The 23,976-nt window shown below is 55.0% G+C and overlaps 1 protein-coding gene across 1 annotated transcript in view; it reads left to right on the top strand.

Annotated features, from left to right (window-relative positions):
* The first annotated feature begins 294 nt into the window (after nucleotides 1-294).
* The window catches only part of MYH9 (myosin heavy chain 9), a 92,800-nt gene continuing 69,118 nt past the window's right edge, over nucleotides 295-23,976 (top strand). The window contains exon 1 of the mRNA XM_023257448.2: nucleotides 295-508. The gene's annotated coding sequence lies outside the window, so the exon portion shown is untranslated. The remainder of the gene's footprint in view (nucleotides 509-23,976) is intronic.

Below are 23,976 nucleotides of genomic sequence, written 5' to 3'. Positions count from 1 at the left end.
TGTCTATCCCCCCCCTGGAACCTGGCTGTTCGTCGGACCCGCCCTAGGGGGCGGGGCTCCCGCCTAGGAAGCGCGGAGGAAGGTGGAGCGGGCGGCGGTGGGGGCGGATGAGGAGGATGAATAACCACGCCTTTGGTCTCAGAGGCTCCTCTCACCCCCTTCCCACGGGCCAAGGTGTCTGTCCATCATAACCGAGGTCGGACTGGAGTGGGCGAGGCAGCTCAGGGGGCGGAGTCGTGCCCCAGGCTCCGCCCCGGAGCCGGCGCCGGGCTGGAATAGGCGGGCGGCTGCTAGGGCGGGGCGGGAAGGCGGCGAGGAGCCGAGCTGGGTGCGGTGAGGCGCGCAGATCACCGCGGTTCCCGGGAAGGGTACGGAAGGCTGAGCGAGACTGACCTCCTGCAGCTCCCGCCTCGCGCGCTCGCCCCCCCACCCCCGCCGTCGCCCGAGCGCTCGAGAAAGCCCTTTCGGGAGAAGCAGCGCCCGTTCCCCGGCGCAGATCCAGGTTCAGGTGAGCGAGCCCCACCGGCCGGTCCCGCCCCGGGCGGGGGCGGTGGCGACGGGACGCGCGGCGTCTGGGGCCAGCGGGCCGACGTGTGGCTCTCGGCCTCCGCGCGGCCGGCGACCGGCGCGAGCGGGCGCGAACGCCGCGGGGCCCGGCCGGGGCACCGCATCCTTCCGGGAGGGGCACCGGGACCCCTGCGCGACGCTCGGGGACGGCGCCGCTGGAGGCGAGGCCTCGGGAGCCGGGAAGGCTGCGGGGCCGGAGCTCCCCGGAAACCCTCCGCCCCTCCCCCTGCCAGGCGCACTGCCCCGGCGGGGCACCGGGAGCCTCGACCTCCCCCTGCCGCCGGGGCACGCGCCCCGCCCTCGCCTCGCCAAGTGCCCGAGTTGGGCAAACTTTTTAACCCCTTCCGGGGAGCCGCTGTCCCTGGACCCGAACGGGTGAGCCGGGCTGGGGGGCTTGGGGCAGCGGCTCCTTTGGAAGTTTTCCAGGCGTTCTCGCCACGGAGGTAACGGGCAGGCGGGGACCGTTTGGCAGCTGTCAGGGCGTCCTCCTGAGTCAGACTCGGACTGTCCTGCTGTAGACATTGCGCTCGGCTCAGTTTCCGCCCTCCGCTCCCGACTTCCTCATTCGCCCGGCTGCGATCGGTCGGGCGGAGGAGGGGGACCGGGAGAGGTGCGGGCGGGTGCGTGGGCACCGCGGATCTGCGGGGGCCGGACGAGGCAGGAAAGACTACCCCCCTCCTCTACAGCCCCTCAGCCGTTGACTTCTGACTTCCGCTACCCGGGAGAGGAAGGCCCAGGAATGCCCGCAGCCATCTGCGCCCGCCCGGGAGCGCACCTGATTCCACCGCACCTGGGGGCCGCCCCACGCGGGCGGGGGCGGGGAGCCGGGCCCTGCGCCTTTAGGACCGGCTCGGGGCTATCGCATCGTCCCTGTTTGGGCCAAGAGTCGGGGTCTTTACCCTCCCTCCCCCGCTTCTCTGTACTGGGGGCCTCACTCCACCCTGTCCAGGGGCCACGGCGGGGGCGGGGGGGGGGGGCAGACTGCACCCCCGCATCCCTGCAGAGAGCCCAGTCGTTTATAACAGATTCCCGGACAAGGTGGCCGGCTGCCTTGACTTGGGGGCAGGGTGAGGGCCCAGCTGCAGTCTGTGGCCCCACCCAACCGGTGTGGGGAGAAAGATTCCCGGGAAGTCCCAGGTCTTGGCAGGTCCTGGAGACCGGCGGCTCTCTTTGCTGGGCAGTTGAGAGGCCCGGCAGCTTCTCGGTTCACTGCATCCTTTTCTGGGTTTAACAGGATTTCAGAGTAACTGTTGAGTAACTGTTGAAGGGGAAGAGAGGAGCAGCTCCTTCCTGCAACACTGTGGCCATTTCTGACTCCTCCGATAACCTGCCTCATAACCTCACCTGGTGGTTTATTCCCCTTTTGGTAAGGAGGGAGGTTGCTTTAAGGCCTGTTTAGACAATCACCCGATTAATATTAGTCAGTTTATATACAAGGCTGCTAGATGCATGGGGGAGGGTACATAGATGTGTAATTGAGCAAATATTTAACTGCCTGCTGTGTGCCAAGGACTCTGCCAGGTGGTGGGGGGGTGTGAGGTTGAGTAAGACCTGGCCCCTGCCCTCGGGCACTTAGGGAGAGCCGAGACAAATCTGTAGATGACATGGCCCTCAGAAAGGTACTGTGAGTCATGGGGACTAGGAGAAAGGAGCCAGTCCACTCTGCTGACATCCCAGAGGCTCTTGGAGGAGACCTCTGCCCTCCAGGGGTTTACAGTCCTCAAGGGGAAATAGCATCTGAATGACTGAAATACAAAGGCAGACTGTGATGAGCGTCCCAAGCACACCAGAGACAAAGGATTCGAGGAATTCCAAGAGGGAGCACTTGTGTCTGGAGCTAGGGGGACAAGGAGGGAGGCTGGCCCCGGAAGAGGGAGCCCGCTGCAGGGCTGCAGGCTGGGCAAACTGAGGCAAGCCCTCAGTGTTGGAAAGCGAGGCCTCCTATTAGTGCGTAATTGAGCAATCAAGAGATTGCTTAGTGTAATTTGAGAGCCACTGTGCCCCCCACTTGGCTGCAGGGTGACACCAAAAGGCTCTGCTTTGGGCAGATCCAGGTGCCTGGATTGATTGGCAGGCTCTGTTCTGGGAAGGGCAGCTGGAGAGGGACATTCTGTGGGGCTGCTTACCTGGGGGGCACATGAAGGTCCAGGAGAGAGAGGATCAGGGTCCTGGCTTTCTGTTTGTTTTGTTTTTATTCTTTGTTTTTGTTTTTTAATTTTAAACTCTTTAACCTAAGGGGTTGGAGATAGGAGAACTTCCCTCTTGCAGGATGAAGGACGCATGTGAATCACAGGCTGCCTCTTGCCTGTTCTTGCTCCAGAAAAAACAAAACAAGGATCTGTTAGCTTTTTAGAAGGAGCAAAGCACACTCAGAAAATGCAGCATTGTTGTGCGGCCTGGTAGGGTATTGCTAGAAACCAGACTAGCTGTGTTTTCTTCACTTCCTCTTCTAGCTAATCCTTCAATAAAGTGCTTAAGACAGCCCTTACCAGCTTGACATCTTTATTTCAAAAGGAGAGGAGGGGTTGGCTGTTGTTTTCCCCTGAGCCTGGCCTTACCCTTCTCTTGAAGGGGGAGAAAGGAACCCAAAGCAAAGGGGGAAAAAAAAAAAAAAACCCATGCCTTGACAGCTTCCTCCCCAGCATCATGTTCCAAAAATATTTAGAATAACAAAATCTGTGTGTCGTCTTAATTAAACAAACGTCCTAATTTGCTGAGCATAAAACAGCATCTCTGCCCGCAGGGGCAGGAAGTGCATTTTCCCTTTGTGCAGCCCCAGAGAGTCACTGCCTCTCCGCCTTAACCCTTGGTGCGCTGAACTTCTGGGCTCAAGGCCTCTGGTGACAACAGAACGGAGTCCTGGCTGCCCCCTGGGGAGTGGTGGTGCTCCTGTGGCTTACAGAGTCCCATTCTTAGATCTGGGAAGAGTGGGGGCGTGAGCTTTGGAGCTAGGCAGAGTTCAGATCCTCACCCTGCCATTTAATTAGGTTTATGACCTTGGGCAAGTCGCATAACCTCCCTGCGTCTCAGTGTCCTTATCTGTAATATGGGAATGAGTACCTACCCTGAAGGACTAGATGTGAGAACGAAGAGAAATAAGGTGTGTCAAGGGCCTCATACATAGTGGCTATTTAAGTTTTTAAAAAAAATGTGTAAACGGCCGGTCTCACCTCACCTCCCTGGGTCCTCAGGTGAGGAAACAAGGAAGGGAAGGGTAGATGGTTTTCCTGGCTCCTTCCTGCTCAGTGCTCTTTCTGCTTTCTAAAAATGTGTGTGTGTGTGTGTGTGTGTGTGTGTGTGTGTGTGCGTGTGTGCGTGTGCGCGCCTTGTGGACTGTAAACCCCAGGTGGGTCTGGGACCCATCCGCTGATGCTTTTGGATGCACTTGGTAATGAGCTTGTGCTGCGGAGCCTGGTTTCAGGACTCTGGCCCAGGCACAAGGTGTGCAAACTGTCTGTGGTTTTAGTTCTAAAACATGGTTTCCTGTGATCTAGGAAGTCTAGGGTACAGCCAAGGGGTGACATGGAGACAGCACAGGACTCAAGGGCCTTGAGATCTGCCTTCCGGCTCTGGTTGGAGGAAAACTTGATTTGGATAGAAAGGGCCCTAACATCCTACAAAGACATCATGACAGTTTATGTGCCCACCTATGAAACACAAGAGTGCCTGGGAAACTGGAAGATTCAGTAATCTTAATTTCTCGGAGATGCCCCAAGTGTTTAGAGCACAGCCTCATGCCCTACTGATGGGAGTGTAAGTTTTAACAACTCTCTTTTTAAAAGTACTTGGGCAGTGTCTGCAAAGCATAGTCCCTCTGACTAATTTCCAGGAGCTCAACCCACAGAAAAACTCAAATGTGCAAAAGGAAATGTCGGAGCATATTCTTTACAGCATTGTCATTAAAAAAAAGAAGAAGAAGAAGCAAACTGTCCATCAAAAGGGTCAATTAATCATGGCACAGTGGGGATCCTTGTCGCCCTTAGAAGAATGAGGCTGATCCGTAAGTGGTCACAGGGCGTGCTCTCCAAGATACGTTGCAAATGGGAAAAACTAGGTGCATAGCAGGATATATGGTGCTTTTTTTTTTTTTTTTTTTTTTGGTAAAACAAAGTATGTCACCTGGGCTCTGCATGGAAAGATTCTGAGATGCTGGTAACAGTGGCTGCCTCCAGAAAGGGAAGAAGGCCCAGGAAATGAACATTACTCTTCAGTAAATGCCCTTTTGGTTTTATTACGTGTCAATATAAGGGGATCTTCTGGCCATTCTTGTAGGTTTCCACTTCAAAGTGCATTGCTTTAGATCCCATATTGAGTGTCTATTGTGTGCACGGAAGGAGGAAGGATCCTAGAAATGGACTGGCTTGCTCTCATGGCTGGAACATTTTGGGTCCCGTTTTCTTCCCCCGTGACGTCATATTGCCAGAGTAACCCCTCAAACGAACGCCTGTTCTGATCCACTCCCTCGTGTGCTGGGAAATGATAGATGATGGCTTTTTCTTCGTATGAGAAAAGGAAGCTCGCAGTGTGTGTCTGGAAAGTATTTGGGGGATACCCTCTTGCCGGGCTTCCCATGATTCCCCTGGCTCCACATCACACGTGGTTCTTTCCTGGGGAGCCCACTCTGACCATTGGGCGAAACCAGACCTTTATTCACTTGGATTTTCTTCTTTTTTTAAGTTTTTTGTATTTCTTTTTGAGAGAGAGAGAGAGAGAGAGGGAGGAGAGGGGCAGAGAGAGAGGGAGACACAGAATCCGAAGCAGGCTCCAGGCTCTGACCTGTCAGCACAGAGCCCAACACGGGGCTTGAACTCAGAAGCCATGAGATCATGACCTGAGCCGGACGAAGTCGGGTGCTGAAGTGACCGAGCCACCCAGGCGCCCCCAGATTCTCTTCTTTTTTAAAGTTGGAGTCACTGCAGCCACTAGCGTTCCCCTTCCCACGCTGTCCCCAGTTGTCCCTCAGACTTCTGGGTTTTTAATGCATTAATAACAGTGGAAAAGCCCAAATTCTTGAGAAAATGTGATCAAAAGGGGTGTTTTGGATTGGAGGGCCCTGATCCCCTTCTCAAGAGAGACTGTCTTAGCCTTGGATGACGTGGGTACTGGAGAAGCCACCAGCTCTGCTCACCGCTGAGTTGGCTTTTTTTTTCCTGTGGCGCAGCCAGCCGAAGACCCCCCATCGGGGTCTCGGACAGGCCTGTGTCCCTGCCAGGCAGCCTCTGGGCCTCCTGGAGGAATGGCATGAGTCACACATGAGCACACAGAATGAGCCTGGGTCTAAAGTGGGCCTGCCACCCGATGGCAGATGGTTTGAAGGCTGGAGGCTGGCTGGGATCTCCCCCGCCCCAGTCCCCACCTCCCCACCCCCCCACCCCCCACCTCCCCACCCCCCCACCCCCCACCTCCCCACCCCCCACCACCTCCCCACCATACATTTGGGAAGCCTGAGGGGAGCTGCCCTCTTGCACCTGATGTGTGTCCCTTTATTTTTATTTTTTTTTATTTATTTTATTAAAAAAAATTTTTTTTTCAACGTTTATTTATTTTTGGGACAGAGAGAGACAGAGCATGAACGGGGGAGGGGCAGAGAGAGAGGGAGACACAGAATCGGAAACAGGCTCCAGGCTCTGAGCCATCAGCCCAGAGCCCGACGCGGGGCTCGAACTCCCGGACCGCGAGATCGTCACCTGGCTGAAGTCGGACGCTTAACCGACTGCGCCACCCAGGCACCCCTGATGTGTGTCCTTTTAAAAAGTAACTTAGGAGGGCTTCTGTTGGCATTTCTCAGGCCCCATTCTGCCCTCTAGGTGATTCAGCACCCAGAGTGGGACACAGCACACGCCTGGGGCAGGTGGGCCCAGGGGAGCCTCTCAGATGGCCTTTGGCTGAGGGCGAGGCCTTCCTGGGAGTGTCTGCAGCGGCCTTCAGCGGCCCTCTTCACCTCCAGTCTCTCCACCGGGAACCCTCCCCTCTGGCTGAGGGAGCCTCGCCTTGCTGGGCCTTCCGGAAGTTGCCACCAAAGGGTGTGGCTTCCTGCTGAGGCAGGTTGGGCTGCGGCCTGGAGGGAAGAGGAAGGTGTAGCTTGTCTCCCCCCCCCCCCCCCCCCCCCCCCCCCCCCCGCCCTCACTTGCTTCCTTGGTGCCTCTAAGGTCCTCACCGGTCCTTACAGTCCTTCCTTCCCAGAAGAACAGGCCCCCCACCCCGGGGAGCTTTCTCTCCCATTTTGGGAACTTACCACCTTCAAGACTTCTCCCTTTTCACTTGAACTGCAATTCCCAGTGTCGCCCTGCCCCAAAGGAAAATGAACAGCAATAAAACCCTCCCTGCTGAATTTGCCTAGAATTAAGGAGTGTCTGAGCTGGATGGACAGTTACCCCCCCCCCCCCCCAGAGGGGGGAGCGATTTACCCCAGCTCTTTGTTGGAAGGCGGTGGGAAGCTTTGGCTCCTGGTTTCCCTCAGAATCACTTAGCCTCCTTTAAGAGTGTTTTCAAAGTGTTATCTTCCCTTTCTTGGCCTTTATGCACTGTTTAGCCAAGGAACACACACTTAGCCCCTTTAATCTGTCCTCAGGAGTTTATTCTTCCACACCCTTCATCCTTTCCTTCTGGTGGGGAGGGGCACTACGGTTAAGAAATCGGGTGGGAAGTGTTCTCGGTTTCTCTGAACTTCTTCCAGCTGGACAGGGCCCCTTCAGCTGAAAGCTCGCACGGCCCAGAAATCAATATTTCACATGGGGGAGCGCCAGGCCGCAGGGTGGGCCGTTCGGACGGCCACACTGGCTCTCCGCTGCCTGTTCGCCGGTCCTCATTTCTAGTCATTTCTAGTCATTTCTAGTCCTTTAAGCACTGAGCTGATCGGTTTCTTGTCTTTTCAATATGAAGCCCGTGGTGGAGGGAACAAAACAAGGGCTTTGGGGTCAGGCAGAGCTGGGACCAGACCCCCGCCTGTGCTCCAGCTGTTAGACTGCGGCCTCAGTTTCCCCACCTGCAACACGGAGATGCCTGTTTTTTTCAGGCTGGTAATTACATGTAAAGATAAGTGAAGTGGTCCAGTTCTTTCCTTCCCCTTCCTTCTTCCTCCTTTTTCATGGTCTCACCAATATCATCTGTCCTCCGTGGGCAGTAGGAGATGCGTGGTCAGATTTTAACGGTTTTAAATGTGTCTGACAAGTCTGTCCCTCGATAACAAAGTGTGAAGGTGAAGAAGGCTGAGGAACCTGCCAGATCTCCTGGGTCGGATGCTGAGGTTTTCAGGGTCTCGACCTTTACAGCCTTCTTACCACACGGTACAGTTCATCTTGGCACATGGATCTGAGCTGGGTTAAGCATTTTTTAAAAAGGGCGTTATAAAGCAGGAGAGGCCCCTTTAGTTAGAGTTGCCTGTGTTCAAAAGCCACTGCACTTCCTGTGTTTTGCATGAAGTCACTGGGCTGGAGAAGGAGCTTCCTGTCTGATAAACATAAAGACAGGCATTAGAACTGGTTGGGGGTGACTTAATCTAACTGGTCTGGGATGGGGGAGAAGACCCTGGAACCCACCGGACTGAGGACCTGGAGGTCAGAGGCAGAGTCTTCCCTCAAGTCTGGATCCATAAGTCACCTCGTGCCTGGCACAGAGGCGGCTCCTGGTTAACACAGTGGAGTTCAGGGCTCGCTGGTGACTTTGCCCGTAAGCCTGGGACGAGGAGGTCCAGGCAGCCACGGCTTTAAAATACCACTCACCGCTCTCTCCGCTTTGCAAAGCATGGGTGCCAGGCACTTGTCTGGCAATCTCCGGGCTAAGAAAAGTGGTGGCTGGGAGTCATCTTAAAGTTTTTGTCTATTTTTAACATTTAAGACCAGCTCTTGGGTATTGAGGGTATTGACCCCAAATTTCTTTGGCAAATCTCAGTCGTCCGAAGACTCCTGGGGCTCCCGCTGCATGGCCTGACCGTGCTGGGCTCGGTGGGGCTTCAGCAGAGGTGGAGGGCAGAGAGCCCAGCTCCGTCCTCAGCGGCCTTACCCTCTAACGGGGAGTTGGGACACTGGGGGAGAGACTCGTCATGTCTGTGTACCAGGCACACTGCTGGTGCTTTTACATGAATTATCTCATTTAATTTTTTACCCCAGTCTCATGAGATAAGAAATTACCCCCATTTTACAGATGAGGAGACTGAGCAGGTATTCAGATTCCGGCACTCTGACTCCAGACCCCTGTGTGACCTTCACCCCTGAACTTGTGTTTCCTCACTTGAGGGTGGGCTGCTCCCCAAGAACTGCTCTTGCACAGGTGGCCAAAAATTCGTGAAAGGAACAGAGGTTTGGGCTGCTGCAGAAGGGGGCCTCTGTCCCGTGGGTGCGATTGTCTACTCAGAGCAAGGTTGCTGGATCCCTAGCGTTGCCTTGGCTACTGACATCACCTTTAGCCTCGAGTCGCCATTCCTCAGATGCGTGTGGTTGGTCCTAAGGGAGGGCAGGTGACACCATGGCAGCATAAGTCCTGGCTGCTGTTGGCTGGGCCCTGGCTGGTCCTCACTGGGGAGCCAGCCAGCTAGAGGCTCGGCCGCCATCTTGACTAGTGGGCTCTTCTTGGCCTCAGCCCACTTGCAAACATGCATTTTTTTCTTTTTAGTTTTTTTTTAAACATTTATTTATTTTTGAGACAGAGAGAGACAGAGCATGAACGGGGGAGGGTCAGAGAGAGAGGGAGACACAGAATCGGAAACAGGCTCCAGGCTTTGAGCTGTCAGCACAGAGCCCGACGCGGGGCTCGAACTCACGGACCGTGAGATCATGACCTGAGCCGGAGTCGGATGCTTAACCGACTAAGCCACCCAGGCGCCCCAAACATGCATTTTTTCTGTCCTTAATTCGTTTATCTGCCCCTCATTGTTCCGTTGTCATGCCTCAGAGCTTACTCTATATGCTAGGCACTGGGCTGGGTGGTGCTGGGACTGCAGAGGTGAAGGAAGTGGGGCCCTTGTTTCCAGGAGCTGACCCAGGGGAGAGGGCCCAGGGGGCTCTGGGAAGGCTTCCAGGAGGAGGGGGCATCCAAGCCCATTGCAGGTAGGGATGTGGCCTGGACACATTCCAGGGAGCTTTGTTGTTCAGGCGCTAAAAGATTTCCTCTCATCTTGAGGAGCGCCGGGCCCCAGCCCCTCTCTCAGCCCCCTCCGTAGCCCATATGGCCCATTAAAGTCTAGTTCCTTGTGCCATTCCCTGGGAAACGTGGGAGTGCAGGATTCCCTTCCCAGGTCCTTAGCCTCCGGGTGGGAGTTCTGCCTGAGCCCTCTGGTTCTGTGGTCAGCACGCTGTTCCCAGCTGAAGGGCCAGGGGTGCCATTTTTCACAGAGTGTTGAGAGAGACGTAATTGTTACTGGAATTAGTTTGCTTTTTAAAGTAAAAAGGGGAGTGTTGTTTATAGCAAAACAGTATAATAACAAAGCCGACAAGAAGCAGATTTGCCCCTCAGTCCGTCCACGGTTTGCGTCTTTCTGGGTTTCCTGTCCACACACATGCCCGTTGTACAAACCTGTGAGCAGAACAGATACTGTTGTGCTCTGACTCACCCAGCACTGCAACATAAAGTTTCCTGTGTCGCAACAGTCTCCACAATTATTATCTTAGTGGCTATGTTATGGTCCACAAAGGGGAAGAACCATTATTTCCATTGCCAGAAAGTTCCATGGGTTTTAGTGACTCTTGAGATTCATTCAGCAAATACATCCTGAGCATCTGTTCTAGGGCAAGAAACTGCTACGTGGCTGGGCTGTAGCCGAATGAGGCATCGCAGGCCCTGCCCTCAAGGGGCTCAGGTCTAGACTCCAGGAAAAAGCACTTTACTCTGGTGTTGTGGGTTGTGTTAGAGGTGAGCCTAGGAGAAAATAGCAGCTTGAGCACCCAATTTGAGTTGACGGAAGACCACTGTGTCTTCAGTGGTGAGACAGCTTAGGAGCAAGGACCTGGGAGATCTTTCTGGGCTCTTTGGAGTTAGATCTCCAGCTCCCGCACCCCCACACCCAGCTTCACGGGCCTGGGCCAGAAAACAAACACCCTGGGAGGAAGGTTCCGAGGGGCCCTGTCCCCTGGGGAAACCGCCCCCTGGCCCTCCCGAGAGACCTCTCTGTACCTAGGTAAGGGACAGCACGGGATGGGCAGGGATGATCTCTGAAAGGTCCCAAAGCGGCTGGCAGGCCACTGGGCTCTGCTGAGGTTACTGCCCAGGGAAGATTCAGGATTGTAGCAACAAGTTGCAACACTTTAGTTTTGTTGTGAAGAGAAAGTTTCAGAATCTTAGTGGCTGCTTTGGAGTAGATAGACGTTTACAATGGTAAGGGAGTCATTTGGGCCTGGGCTGGGCATGAGGGGAGAGGATGGGTGGCCAAGGGTCTAGAAAGGAATGCAGTGGCTTTGTTCTAGTATTTTCTTTCATTCCACATCACTGGCTTCCTGCAGGTGTTCCTTTCTTTGTTCTCCCTGCCCTGCACTGTCCTGTCCCCGCAGCTCCTGGCTCGCAGCTCCTGGCTCGAGGGAGCCTACCCTGAATCCCGCCTACTTCCTAGAGAGCAGGAGACAAGTCCTTTGCTGTTCCGAAAGGAGCTTGTCAACCCCACCCGGCGAGGGAGTGAGAGGGTGGGGGCAGCCCCAGATGTGGTCTCTGGGACACTTCCGGGCCCTGTTCACGTTTCAGGCTTTGTCCACCAACGCCAGCCCCCTCTGCAGCCTGCGGGCAGATCTGGGTCAGTACCAGGCTGCCCAGGGGTGACGTTTGACCAGGAGAGTTTCTGTCACTGTCCTCAGTGCCACCCATTGAACACACACACTCAAAAAACCCCCGAAACCGAACCAAACTTTATTTTTTTGACGTATTGACTGAAAATTGCTAATAAGCATCACACGTAAGCCGGGCATTTCAGCACTTGGTAGATTATCTCCTGTCACTTTGTTGACACTTCTGTTTGGTGGTGATTTTAAGCTGGAGATTATCTGGGAATTTATACCATCTGTAATTATGGGCCAGCTCCTATATTGGAGGTGGGATCAGGGACTAAGAGAGTTCGGTAAAGCAGGAGTCGGTGGTGGACCGTGGGCCAGGGAGTGGGTGACTCCAGAGGTAGCAGCTGGGTTTCCGTCCCATTTTCACTTGGTTTATTTGTTCGTTAGATATGCTGGTGGTGAGGTGGAGCCTGCGTAGGGGCCCGGGAGGCATGACTGGTTTACGACCCAGGTCTGTGGCTCGCACTCTAGAGTGGCAAAGCAGACGGCGGCCGGGCACACAGGCTCGCCATGGCAGGTCAGGATGGTGGACCGCAGTGGTCAGACAAGGGCATGTACGGGGTCCCCCGGGTGGGCTGGCTTCGACCAGAGAAGTTTGTCTCTCACAGCTCTGGAGGCTGGGAGTCCACGAGCAAGGCGCCTCTGGCAGCCCAGATCTCCTGAGGGCTCGCTCCCTGGTTTACAGACGGCTGTCTGCTGTGTGCTCGCATCCATGGTGTCTCCTGCCTTCCTCCTCTTCCAGGGACACCAGTCAGAGGGGGGAGGCCACCTTGATGCTCTCATTGTTCCTTCCTCACCTAAGGGCCCATTGTCAAACACAGTCACATCTGGAGGTCCTGGGGGTTAGAGCCTCAATGGGGGAATTTGGGGGGGTGTGGGACACAAGTTTGTCCATAATGGCAGAAGGGAGTGGGTGTGGTTGTCAGTGGCAGGGGGGCTCTCTAATAATCCAGCAGCATACTTCCTATTCTTCCAGGTGTGAGGGTCTTTTCTTGATCTCCCCAGTTTATTTAAGTGCTTTGAGCCCCAGGTTCCTCCTCTGTAAAGTGTGGCTAATCTCAGTGTCCTTTGAGTGCCTCACCAACCCTTCTGTGAACTCCGCTCCTGGTGGCTCCCAGTAGGTGTCAATCCCCATCCCCTTTCCTTCTGTCCCTCGTTCCCCAGAGCCCCTTTTCCTTCTATCCTGCTTCCTCCTCTCTGCTGCCCAGGACCACTGCAAACTATCAGGGGGCTCGTGGAAGGGACCGGGTTGTTCCAGCTTGCTCTGCCTTCCTCACCGGGTCATCGCATCCCGCTTCCCCCCCCTCCCCTCCCAGTTCTTGTCAACCAGTCATTCTTGGAGATGGCTTGTCCCCTCTGATGAGCCATAAACACTGTTTTTACACGAGTGACGGGTATCACTTAATAGAATGCCGGTGCGGGGAATTTAGACTTACAACCCGAGTTGCTGCCCGATAATGCTTCCCCTCGGCACTTCTCTGTGCTGGCTGACCTACTTTTGGGTCTTGCTTCCTCCCATTCGAGGCTGCTCCTGAGACCCTTGTACCATGCCTCGCCCTTGGTGGGCACGTAAGGTCAGCTTGAGGAACCAGGAATATATATATTCACGCGGGGTGTGCGGTTTATCATCGGCACCTCCGCTTAGCTCTGCCACACCTTGGGTGGAAGGAGGGGTCTCAGTCTTAACCACTGTAGTGTGTCTATGTCTGGTCCTTACCGTAACAGGCAGGGGGCTCTGGGGTTAGACCCTTGGTCCTGATCCTGATTCTCTCACTTGCCAGCTCTTTGGCCTTGACAAGCCACGCCCCCTTTCCATGCCTGTTTTCCTCTTGTGTGGAATGAGGTAAATAGAGTCGCCATAGAGGATTGTGATGCTCAGTAAAGCTTGGCTCTATTGTTTATCTGTTTTATTGATACGCACATTTAAAAAACATCTTTTTTTTTTTTTTTCAACGTTTATTTATTTTTAGGACAGAGAGAGACAGAGCATGAACGGGGGAGAGGCAGAGAGAGAGGGGGACACAGAATCGGAAACAGGCTCCAGGCTCTGAGCCATCAGCCCAGAGCCCGACGTGGGGCTCGAACTCACGGACCGCGAGATCGTGACCTGGCTGAAGTCGGACGCTTAACCGACTGCGCCACCCAGGCGCCCCAAAAAACATCTTTTAAGTAAGCTCTAGGCTTGAACTCACGGCCCCGAGATCCAGAGTTGCACGCTCCACCGACCGAGCCAGCCCGGTGCCCCTGTTTAGACACAATTTGTCCAGCGCAGTGCCAGTCTGCTATAAAAGTATCAGTTGTTATCCATTTTCAAAACCCTGTTTTAATCAGTTTTTTTGCTTTCGATATAAAGTTTGACGTCACGCTCAGGCTGATGCAACGCAAGTCTCCCAGTCCCATGAAGGCGGCGGTGTAAATGTTCCTGCTTTATAGCTGGAAAAGCTGAGACCCAGAGAACTTGAGTGCCGGGCCCCAGGTAGCGGGCGAGAGAGCCCGGATCCTCCCCTGCTCCTCGACGTTGACCTGGTGCCCGATTATTTTCTGTATCTGCTTTCGTTGCCTCCCCTGCCTTCTCATCCCACTTCACACGGTCAGTGGGGGGGGGGGGGATGTTTATGAACCTGGGGTCGGGAGGCGGTCACGCTTTTGCACACAGCCTTAAAGCAGTGAGTTCTGGTGCCGCCCCGCTGGCCTATGGGCCCAGGTGTAAAATACAGCCCCTCCTGTCACTCAGAGACCCAGAGACCCATCGGCGGCGGGCAGCAGGTGGGGGTGGGCGGCCAGGTGTGTGAGGTCGGGTCAGCCCGGTTCCTGCAGGGCAACTAGCTTTTCTCCCGCAGTTTTCCAATGCCACCGCCTCCCGAGCGGCCTGCCAGCCGACAGCGCCCTGCTCTCAACCTGCCGTCTGCCCAGAGCCGGGCCTGCCGCCCGCCAACTGTTTCCTCCTTTTGCCAGAGCGAGTTGGAGGTGGCTGTGTCGCGCCCAGTGCTCGTTAAAAATGCCTCATTATGGGATTAATTGCTCGGTGGCATTTACAGGCCCCCCATCAGTGTTGTGACTTCTCGCCTCCGACCGGCTCCAACTCCTTCGTCCAAACCACCTGGAGTTGGTTCTGCTGACTTTCTGGCCGGCACCGCGAGCCTCGCGTCAGAGAAGGAATGGACAGTGGCCTCCGAGGGCGAGGCTGGGGATCTGGCGGCCTCCCCCCCTCTGCCACTTACTAGTGCTGGAACCCGGGCGTCTTCAAAGTGAGGACCCTTCCAAGATGCAGAGCGCCCAGGTGCAGTATCACACAGTATCACGCAGGGCAGACCAGTGTATTACAGGGAGGCTGGGAAAGGACGGCCCTCTTCCCCTTTAAAACGAGTCGCGGGCTTTAATTAGCCTTAGGTTGAAATAGTGGACGCCCCTCCCCCTCCCCCCCTTCTGGCTTTCAAACAAGAATCTGAAGAATGTGATCCTCTGTGCGGACCCGAGCAAAGATCAGGGGCAGGATTCAAAGCTCTTCCGGGGGCTTTACCAGGCAGCCTTTGTGCTCCTGGACCGGGGACATTCCGCATTGGTTGTGGCTGGAAGCCTCTGACAACTACAGGCGCTTTGAATTCCTGGCTCCGAAGGGGACAGCTGGGAGGGGTGGGGGGAGTCAGGTTAAAGAGGAGTTTGCCAGGGAAACGCGTCTGACCGAGGGGCTTGGCGTCAGCCAGGAGGACCGCCTCTGCGGTGCGTGACCGGGCAGATCGTGGGTCACCGGAGGCTCCTTCCCCTTCTTGATGATTCTGTCTGGTCTTTACAGACCTCACGCGTTTGCTGCCTCACCAGGTGCTCAGAGGGCGAGCCGAGTGGTCAGGCATGAAAACCCTAGGGCCGCTCGTCAGACTTCCGGGGCACAGCCACCAACTGCTACTACCTGCGTGCCCTTGAGCAAGTCACTTAGACATTCTGGGCCTCAGTTTCCTCATCTGCAGAACCGGATCCTAGAAGAACGTACCTCGCGGTTGTGTGGGCTGGGGAAGCTCTCCTACGAAAAGCACCCAGGACTCAGTGCTAGCGGGTTTTATTTGTGGGGCGTGGGCCCGGTGACACCCGGTTTACGGATGAAGACAGGGAGGTTCAGAGCACTCAAATAACATTCCCGGAAGGGCGCTTGGGTGGCTTCGTCGGTTAAGCATCCAATTCTTGGTTTCGGTTCAGGTCATGATCTCACAGTTGCATGGGTTCGAGGCCTGTGTCGGGTTCTGTGCTGGCAGCACGGAGCCTGCTTGGGATTCTCTCTCTCGCTCTATGCACCGCCCCCCCCCCCCCCTTAAAATAACTAACATTCCCAGAGATTCCCTCAAGCTCTGGGTAGAGACTCCCGCGCTCACCCCAGGCCAGCCCGACTCTAGAACTGTCGCATTTTGCCCTGATCCCACATCCCTGGAGTGTGCACACGCATGTCTGTGTGCACCTGCCTGTGTGTGTACAGGTTTGTGTGTGTGCACATCTGTGGGATGGGTTCGGTGCGAATCCGGCAGCTGTCTAGAGCAGGGGCCGCTGCTCCTTCCTTCTCTCCTGTGCGGCCTTGGCCTTGGCCCCTTTGGAACCAGACCCGGGCAAAGGGCAGTTCTTGGCAGGTGGTTAAATAATCAGCAGCCGGGTTTCTGGTGAAGGATGTGGTGAGGTCATTGCTGCAGCCAGGCTCCCTGCTCAAGGACAGCTGGGGTGGCCAGCCTTTCAGACGGGGGCATCACCACAGCCTCCTCGAGGGATTAATTAGCCTTCTCTAGTAATGTAATTTCTCTGTAGCGTGGGAGATACACGGGTTTTATCTCCACTCTGCGACTAGTTCTTGGGTGATTTCCCCCAGGGAGGCCAAAGGCTCTGGGATGCGGCCTGCCCACCCTGGTTTCTCTGGGGAGCTCGGCCCTGTCCTCCAGGCAGCCTGTGTGCCCAGGGCTGGCACCTGCTGGCTCACTTGAGAATAGTCCCAAGTGATGGCAGTGTAGGGAGGAGGGACAGTTCGGCGTGCAGGTTTGGATTTCTTGTTTCTGCAGCTCAGGGTGATCTGGAGCAGCCCAGGGGAAGTGGCCTCCTGCCCCAACCATCCTGAGTCCTTCACTTCCCACGACAATGGTCACTGTTGGCTTGTCCTGACTGCAGAATTTGTCTTTTGCTCCCTCTGACCTCTTTTGTGAGATCCTCATTACCCCTCTGAAGAGTAACGAAGGACGAGAATCCTCTCAAGTCTTTGTTCATGCCGCCTGGGTGGAGAAGGAGGCCATGCCAGAGTCCTTTTGCCTTTGAAATTGGAACTGGGGACCTGGGTTTGTGTGTGTGTGTGTGTGGGGGGGGGCTTCTAAAAGTCCATGGACTGTACTTGAGGGTCTCGGTGGGCCCCCTAAGGTGGTAGGCAAAAGGTTCACTGCCATCAGCCAGTTCTCAAAGGGGTCCTTACTGGCCGAAAGCGTTCAGAACCAACGATCCAGAGAGAACGTTGGGTTTCCTGTTTATAGAGTGCGTGCACGCGCGTGCACGCGCGTGCACGTGCTTGTAAACAAGCCATCCACAGGCTATTTGCAGGCACGAAGGTCTGTTCATTAGGGTTAGGTTATGCCACCCCACGGGTGTAAGTACAGGGAGAGTAGCTTCTCTGAGCTCATGTCTGCAGGACAGTGGCCTTCCTCTCCCATCTGATCTGTCTTGCATCCAACTGTCCCTCTCATGTCACTTTTGGGCGTCTCTTTGGCATGGGGCTGGGGCTGGGGGCTTGGAGGGGTGATGTTCTGATCATAGTGGATTGGATCTGTTGTGATGCTGCACCGAGGAAACTCTGTCCTTCCATCTTCCCCGCCCTGGGCTCCGGGTCCTCAAAGGATGTTTCCTAAGTGCCCAGTTCCAGGCAGTGCGCTTTATCTCCCTGAGCCTCTGATTTTTTTATTTGTATTTTTACTTTAAAATTTTTTAACGTTTATTTTTAAGAGAGATTGACAGAGTGAGCAGGGGAGGGGCAGAGAGAGAGGGAGACACAGAATCCAAAGCAGGCTCCAGGCTCTGAGCTGTCAGCACAGAGCCCGACGCGGGACTCAAACTCTTGCGCTGCGAGACCGTGACCTGAGCCGAAGTCAGGTGTTCAGCCGCCTGAGCCACCTGGGCGCCCCCTCGGAGTCTTTTTTTTTTTTAAGGGGGAGGGTGGGGAGCAGGATGGCTACCAGGGCTTTATTGAGGTTGTCAGGATCAGGTGACCGAGCAGCAGGCCACGAACATGCCCAACACATGTCATGTGAGGCTGCCATCCCACCTGCTGGAGGTTTGACCTCCACAGAGCCTTGCTTTGGCTTTGGACTTGAGCTGCTCTTTGGCCCAACTTGTGGTCTTGGGGAGTCACTGGACCAGCCCAAGCCTCATCTACCCAGTGACAGTGGAGTCAGACTGGTGTTTTATAGACCGTCAGCTGAGACCTCACTGGTGGGTCGTGAAATTACTTTCACGGGTGGCAACCAGGGTTTTTAGACATGAAATAAGATAGACTCGAATGGGAAATAATCAAGGTGAATAGTCTGTATCTATCGTTTCATGAATCTTTTCGTTTGACATGTTTGTGTGTATTACCTAAATAGTCTTTATTTTATTTTACTTTACTTTTTTTTTTTACCATGGGTTGAAATTAAAGAAAAAAAGAAACGTTGGCACTCCAGAGTGAGATGCTCCGGCGGCCTCTTTCAGTACTGACTTTGTGTGGTTCCCGCCTACAGGTCTGAGCTGAGCTGAGTCTCCTCCTCCACTGCAGCTGAGCCTATAAATGGAGTCCCTTGCAAGATCAAGCTCTTTAACTCGAGTTCTTCACAAAATTCTGGGAAATGAGCTACATTCCTGGGGTGGAATAAATCATGTTGAGTGAGGCTAGGCAGGATGTGACTTCAAACCCCCCGAAGTGGGCTGTGTGAGGGCAGTGCTGTGACTGACTCATTATGAGCTCAGTGGCGACACAGACTTCTTGAGAGAAGAGGCAAAAAGATTGTGGCGAGGGGGGCCCGCAGGCCCCGGGGCGCCACCAAGCACCACACTCCTCCGTTAGCCTATTGTGATCCTCACAATTGTTCTGTGAGTTGCGCAGTGCGCTGACTACACTGCAGAGCTGGGACTGTCAGCTAGACCTGGTGGGGGCTGTACCTTCACATGTTCTCATGTGCTCACAGCTGTCCTGAGGGGGAGCTGGTCGCACTTCCGTTTTGTAAATGGAGAAATTAGGGCCCAGGGGGCCGAGTCAACGAAGCAGAGTTTGTTCTGTTGGTTTAGTTAAGCGATGGGTCTGGAATTCCTGGGCCAGCCTGGCTGCCTCCTGAGTCGGGTTCCTTCTCAGATGCCTTCTGGGAAGGTCATGAATAAGTTATCACCACTTGGAAAGGCTTGTCTCCTTTCAGCGATGAAGCTCATTATCAGAGTCCATTTGTATGAAACGCTTGATCAATTCAGGAAGATTGTGTTGACCCCTGGCCAGTCATGTGTCTCTTAGAAACGGATGAATCAGATTTGACTGGAAGGGTGGGTGAGGAGGAGGAGGGCAGTGATATGATCCGGGAGGCCACCTGTCCCGAGCTTCTGCTGCCTTGCCTGCTAAAGGGGGAAACAACCAGAGAAGGTGCAGGGTTATCGATCTTAGTGTCATGCCCTCTGAGAATGGATGGCAGAGAGTCTGGTGTTGGATGCCTGGACTTTGGACCTTTTGGGAGACTGTCACCTTCCCCGTGACTCCGGGTCATCAGTATTATGCTGCACTTCCCTGTGTCAAGCAGCGGGGACCCCGTGGTGACTGGGCCCCATCTGTGGCCTTAGAGCCCTCGGCTCAGCAGGAATAGGGTTCGGATGGCTGTTGGTGGTAGTGGTTACACTACTCAGTGCTTTTTTGGGTGTGCGTGCGTGCGTGCGTGCGTGTGTGTGTTATTTAAACAGCACTCAGAATAACAGGCTGCTGTAGGCCTGGTAGGCCCTGGACAGAGTGTTCTTCAAAAATTGCCTTTAGTTTCTCATCTCGGGTTGCATTTCTCAGCCGGCATGATGTGGACTCAGGAAACCAAGCACACTGCACTTTCCCGTTGAGACAGTGGCCGTGTAATTACATCTTTTCAGTATGGTTATTTTTCTGCATTGGGTTTCAGCAAACTGTGCTCACGTGCTCGAGGAAAGAAAAGCCGTCCTCACGGCAGAACCAAAGGGAGGGAATAACCCCTCCGCCACAGGAGTCCGAAGGGTTCAAGTTCCCCCTTGTGCACATGCGTGCCGCCTAGGCCTAGCCAGGTCTGGAAGGTGGGAGGGCAGGGTCAGTGTGTTCAGGGCGCATTCCTAAGGGGAGGGCAGCTTCTGTCCACCTTGTCACACCTGGGGGCGAGGCTGGGGCTGATCTGTGCCCGGCGATTTGGGAGGAGACACTGGCCCAAGATATCTTGGTTCTCTGCCGTCTCTCCGGCTAGGCGAGGCACGTGTGTGGTCTCACTACGCAAATATTGGACAATTAAATGCAAAGTCAAGGGTCCAGTGCAGGTGACGTAACTGCAGATTCGGCCAGGGGCCTGAGCAGAAGCTGCTGATGTGCTCCCCCAACCCCGACATCAGACAGGAGGGCTTGGGAGGGCTAACTTGGGAATGGTTGTTTTCTTGGACGGCCAGGCCCCCAGAAGACGCAACGTGAGCCTTGAACCCAAGTGTGTTGAACAATTCAGTTCACTTCCACAAGCACTGAGCGAGGGCCCTCTCTGTGGACCCTGGGCTCGGTCAGCACCTGTGTACGGGGTCAGGGGGACAGCCCCTGACTTCAAGGTGTGTGAGGGCCAAATGGAAGGTGGGTAGAGAAGCAGTGTAGTTCTGGTATAAGGCTGGTTTTGCTGGTATCGGCCTGGGGAAGCAAGATGAATAATCTCCTGGGGTGTTAAGAAAGGCTGCTGGGCTGATGGGAGAGGAACGGGTCTAGACTGGAGAGTGTCTGGCAGGGGACAGGAGAGGGGGGACTGGAAGGACGGTTGGGAGACGTTGGGTGCAGGAGTTGGTTGGGCTGTAAAGGCCACGGGGACCTTTCTGTTTAGGCGGATGGGCATTCTCAGTGGCAGAATTCTTGAATGGAACAACAGGGCCATCTTCTTGCTCTGCTTTCTGGCCCGATTGGTGGATTGATTCATTCATTAAGAATGGATCTTGTGGGGCGCCTGGGTGGCTCAGTCGGTTGAGCGTCCCACTTCGGCTCAGGTCATGATCTCGCGGTCCGTGAGTTCGAGCCCCGCGTCGGGCTCCGTGCCGACAGCTCAGAGCCTGGAGCCTGTTTCAGATTCTGTGCCTCCCTCTCTGACCCTCCCCCATTCATGCCCTGTCTCTCTCTGTGTCTCCAAAATAAATAAACATTTAAAAAATTAAAAAAAAAAGAAGAATGTATCTTGTGGCCTGGAGGACAGGGACGGTATCGTAGAGGAGGTGACCCGTTTGGTCTGTGTGACATCATCACGCCCAAGGCACTGTGGCTGGAGAGGCCCTGGAAAGCTGGGCTTCTTACTTAGGTGGAAATGGCTGCGGGGGGGCTTCGAGTCCTGCTTCTCCCCCGGCCAGGCTCTTTTGTCAGAGGGTGAGATCTGTGCCTTCATTTGCCCCTGTCTTGTGACGTTTTACCACTTTCTCCCTAGCCCTGTCCTGGGGTTCTTCCCTCTGTCTTAGATTGGAAACCCCCCTCCTGGCTAATCCAGGCCACTTTGCAACTGATCACTTCCCATGGCCCCTCCAAGTGAGGTCAGGGAGGGTGATCTCTTTAAAATACAAATCCAGTGATGTCACCCTCCCGCCCCCCCCCCACGGTGGTAGCCTCCCCTGTCCCTAGACTAAAACCCACATTCCTCAACGTGGCTGATTAGATCCTAGGTAAGCCGCTGTGTTATCCCCTCTGCAGCTGCTCCCTCCACCTAGCCTCGTGCACCTTCCGTCCTTAACCTACCTAGGAGGACGGAACGTACGCACGAAATGCTGGTGTCATTTTCGATGGTCTGGGTTTGTTGGACGCAGGGCAAAGTCAGAATGATCCCAGGCCCTGCCTTCCGTAGTCAGGCAAGTGTGAGCATTTGTCAGTGTTTCCTGGGCTCTGAGGGGTCCTGGGAAGCCCCTCCATGTGGCCTCTGAGGAAGGAAGGGTAAAGGGGGTGGTCTGTGGGGCTCTGGTGCTAAATTCCTCTCTGGCCTGTCTCTAGTCTGGTTTTCTTATCTGCTAAGCATCAACACAGGCTTGGGTTGGAATACCGCTCATGGCAACAAGTCCCAGCTTCTTCTGTAAGCAAACAGCATTCCTGAGGCCGGGTCGGGGGGGAGGGTAAGGGGGCCCATCCTTCCCAGTCCTCAACAGCTTCTGCCTCCTGGGCTCTGGGCCCCGGGAGGACCCTCCCTTCCCCCTCCCCCTCCCCCTCCCTGGGGAGACCGAGCACCTGTGGGTGGGCGGCTGCGGTAAGGTCGGCCCTCGGTTGGCAGAGTGACTGAGTCCTCCCTGTGGATGACTGTTCCGACAGCCCCGGTGTTTATGCAGGGCGGCTCCTGCGTCCATTATCTTCTTTGAGCCTGAGAGCCCAGCAGCTGCTCAGTGCCAAGCCGGACCCCAATTCAGCCCTTCTGCCGCGGCACATCCCACCCGCCCAGCATTTCCCAGGCCAGCCCCGAGGAACGTTTCTCCTGCAGGATATCCCAGGGTACTTAGCCCGATTGGACACAGTGAAACAGGGTTCCGTAACTGCGGGCTCCTCAGGGCACTCTGTGTGCATCGTGACTGCAGGAGGGCCACGGGGAGGCGGGTTTGCAACCGCGTTTGGCCACGAAACCCTCTTCCTTTGTGCAAAATGACTGGTTGGGAGACGCTGCACTGTGCCATGTTGTTCTCGGGGGACTGGTGGAGCCTGGAGAAAGAGTCACCAAACTTCTGGCAACTTCTCATAGGCCCCGGGGGGCCTTCTAGGGAAGGATTAGGGCTAATGAGGTCAGGAGGACAAGATCGGGAAGTTCTTACTCGGTGTCAGAGTCTTTCCTGGGAGGTTGAGTTGCAAGTCCTCTGATACAGAGTTTTTTCTTCTTCCTGTAGAGCCTGGAAATTGAGGTGACAGCTTCAAGGTTACAGGAATTGGGGGCACCTGGGTGGCTCAGTCGGTTAAGCACCCGACTCTCAGTTTCAGTTCAGGTCATGATCTCGCGGTTTTGTGAGTTCGAGCCCGGCTTTGGGAGGGGTCTGTGCTGATGATATGGAGCCTGCTTGGGATTCTCTCTCTCCCTCCCCCCCTTTGCCCCTCCCCCTCTCATGCTATCTGTATCTCTCTAAATGAAAAAATATAAAAAATTAAACAAACAAACAAAAAAGATTACAGGAATTGAGCAGGGGATTCAAAGCCAGGTCTGTGTGACTCCAGATCCGTGCCCATTCCATTCCATGACAGAGCATTATGGACTTGTCTCGGGATTCACAGAATGGGAGCTGCACATCACAGTGGTTTTTTTCAAGCTCCATCTGTGCAGAATTGGTACCAAAGATCAGTATTTACAGCACTTGCTTAGCAGACCGAGTGCCCCAGGAGAGGCAGGAAGGGCAGCCCGAGGTGGCTTCACGGGTCCTGATTAGGGAAGAGGCCACGCCACACCAGCCAAGTCACTTCTGGTGTCTCTGGTGGTAGATGGTAGGTGCCTCCACCTTGGTTCATCAGGAAGCACTAGAAGGTTCCAGAAAACTGAGGTGGTTTATTCAACCTCCTGCAAAGCTTCTGGGGACCAATAAATTATTTTCACTCCTATTCTCATCGTGGATTGAAAGCCCTGGTGTGCTTTCTTTCGCTTCTTGTTTTGGGAATATAAGAACTGGTCCATTAATGGCTTGGGTTTTGCAGCAGCAAAGCAGCTGGGACCTGGGTGCCGCCAGCTCTCTAACCCTCTGGCCCTCCGCACAGCTCAGGGCGATTTCCCACCTTTATAGAAACCTCCTCCGTGACTCCTTCCTCCTCTTTGCCTTGTTCCTCATACATTCATTCTGGAAACCTTAACGGCACCTGCTGGGGTCAGGCATTGCGCTAGACGTTTGAAATCAACCGAATGAGACCTGCCTTCTGTGCTCAGAGGCAATGGCAGATCCGACACAGTTCAGCCGTGTGATGGCTTACGGGAAGTCCTTTCGTGGTGACAATCCGGGAGGGCCCTGCAGAGGACGGAGCCTGCGCTGAGATTTGAGAGAGGAGGGCTTCTGGTGCAGAGGAGGGGGCACGAGGAGAGCGAGCTGTGAACAGGACTTGGTTACGAGGAAGGGCTGGAGATGAACGGGTGTGATCACGAAGGGCCTACTCAGCCTGCAAAGATGATGAGATTTTATTCGGGAGGAGGTGTGGAGCCGTTGAACTGTTTCGAACTGGCGAGTGATTATCGATAGAAGAGGATATAGCACGCATAGAAACGGGGCTGCTGAGTCATCCTGAAGGCAGCAGGGGTTTGGATTGGAAGGAGGTAGAAGCCCCCGTGGAAGGCCGGGAAGGAGGCCGCTGTGCAGCCTGGGAAGGAGGGGACGCAGTCCTGGAGCAGGGCGCTGGCCGTGGGATTGACAGAGGGCTTTGCTAATCCACCCGAGAGGAGTTTACAGTGACCGCCTTGGGCGACCAGGCCGACGGTGTCTTTCCCAGAGATGGAGA

The sequence above is a fragment of the Felis catus genome, chromosome B4, assembly GCF_018350175.1.
Source record: "Felis catus isolate Fca126 chromosome B4, F.catus_Fca126_mat1.0, whole genome shotgun sequence".
Taxonomy (NCBI): Eukaryota; Metazoa; Chordata; class Mammalia; order Carnivora; family Felidae; genus Felis; species Felis catus.
Note: the sequence above shows the minus strand (reverse complement) of the source record. Positions and strands in the feature narration are given on the sequence as shown.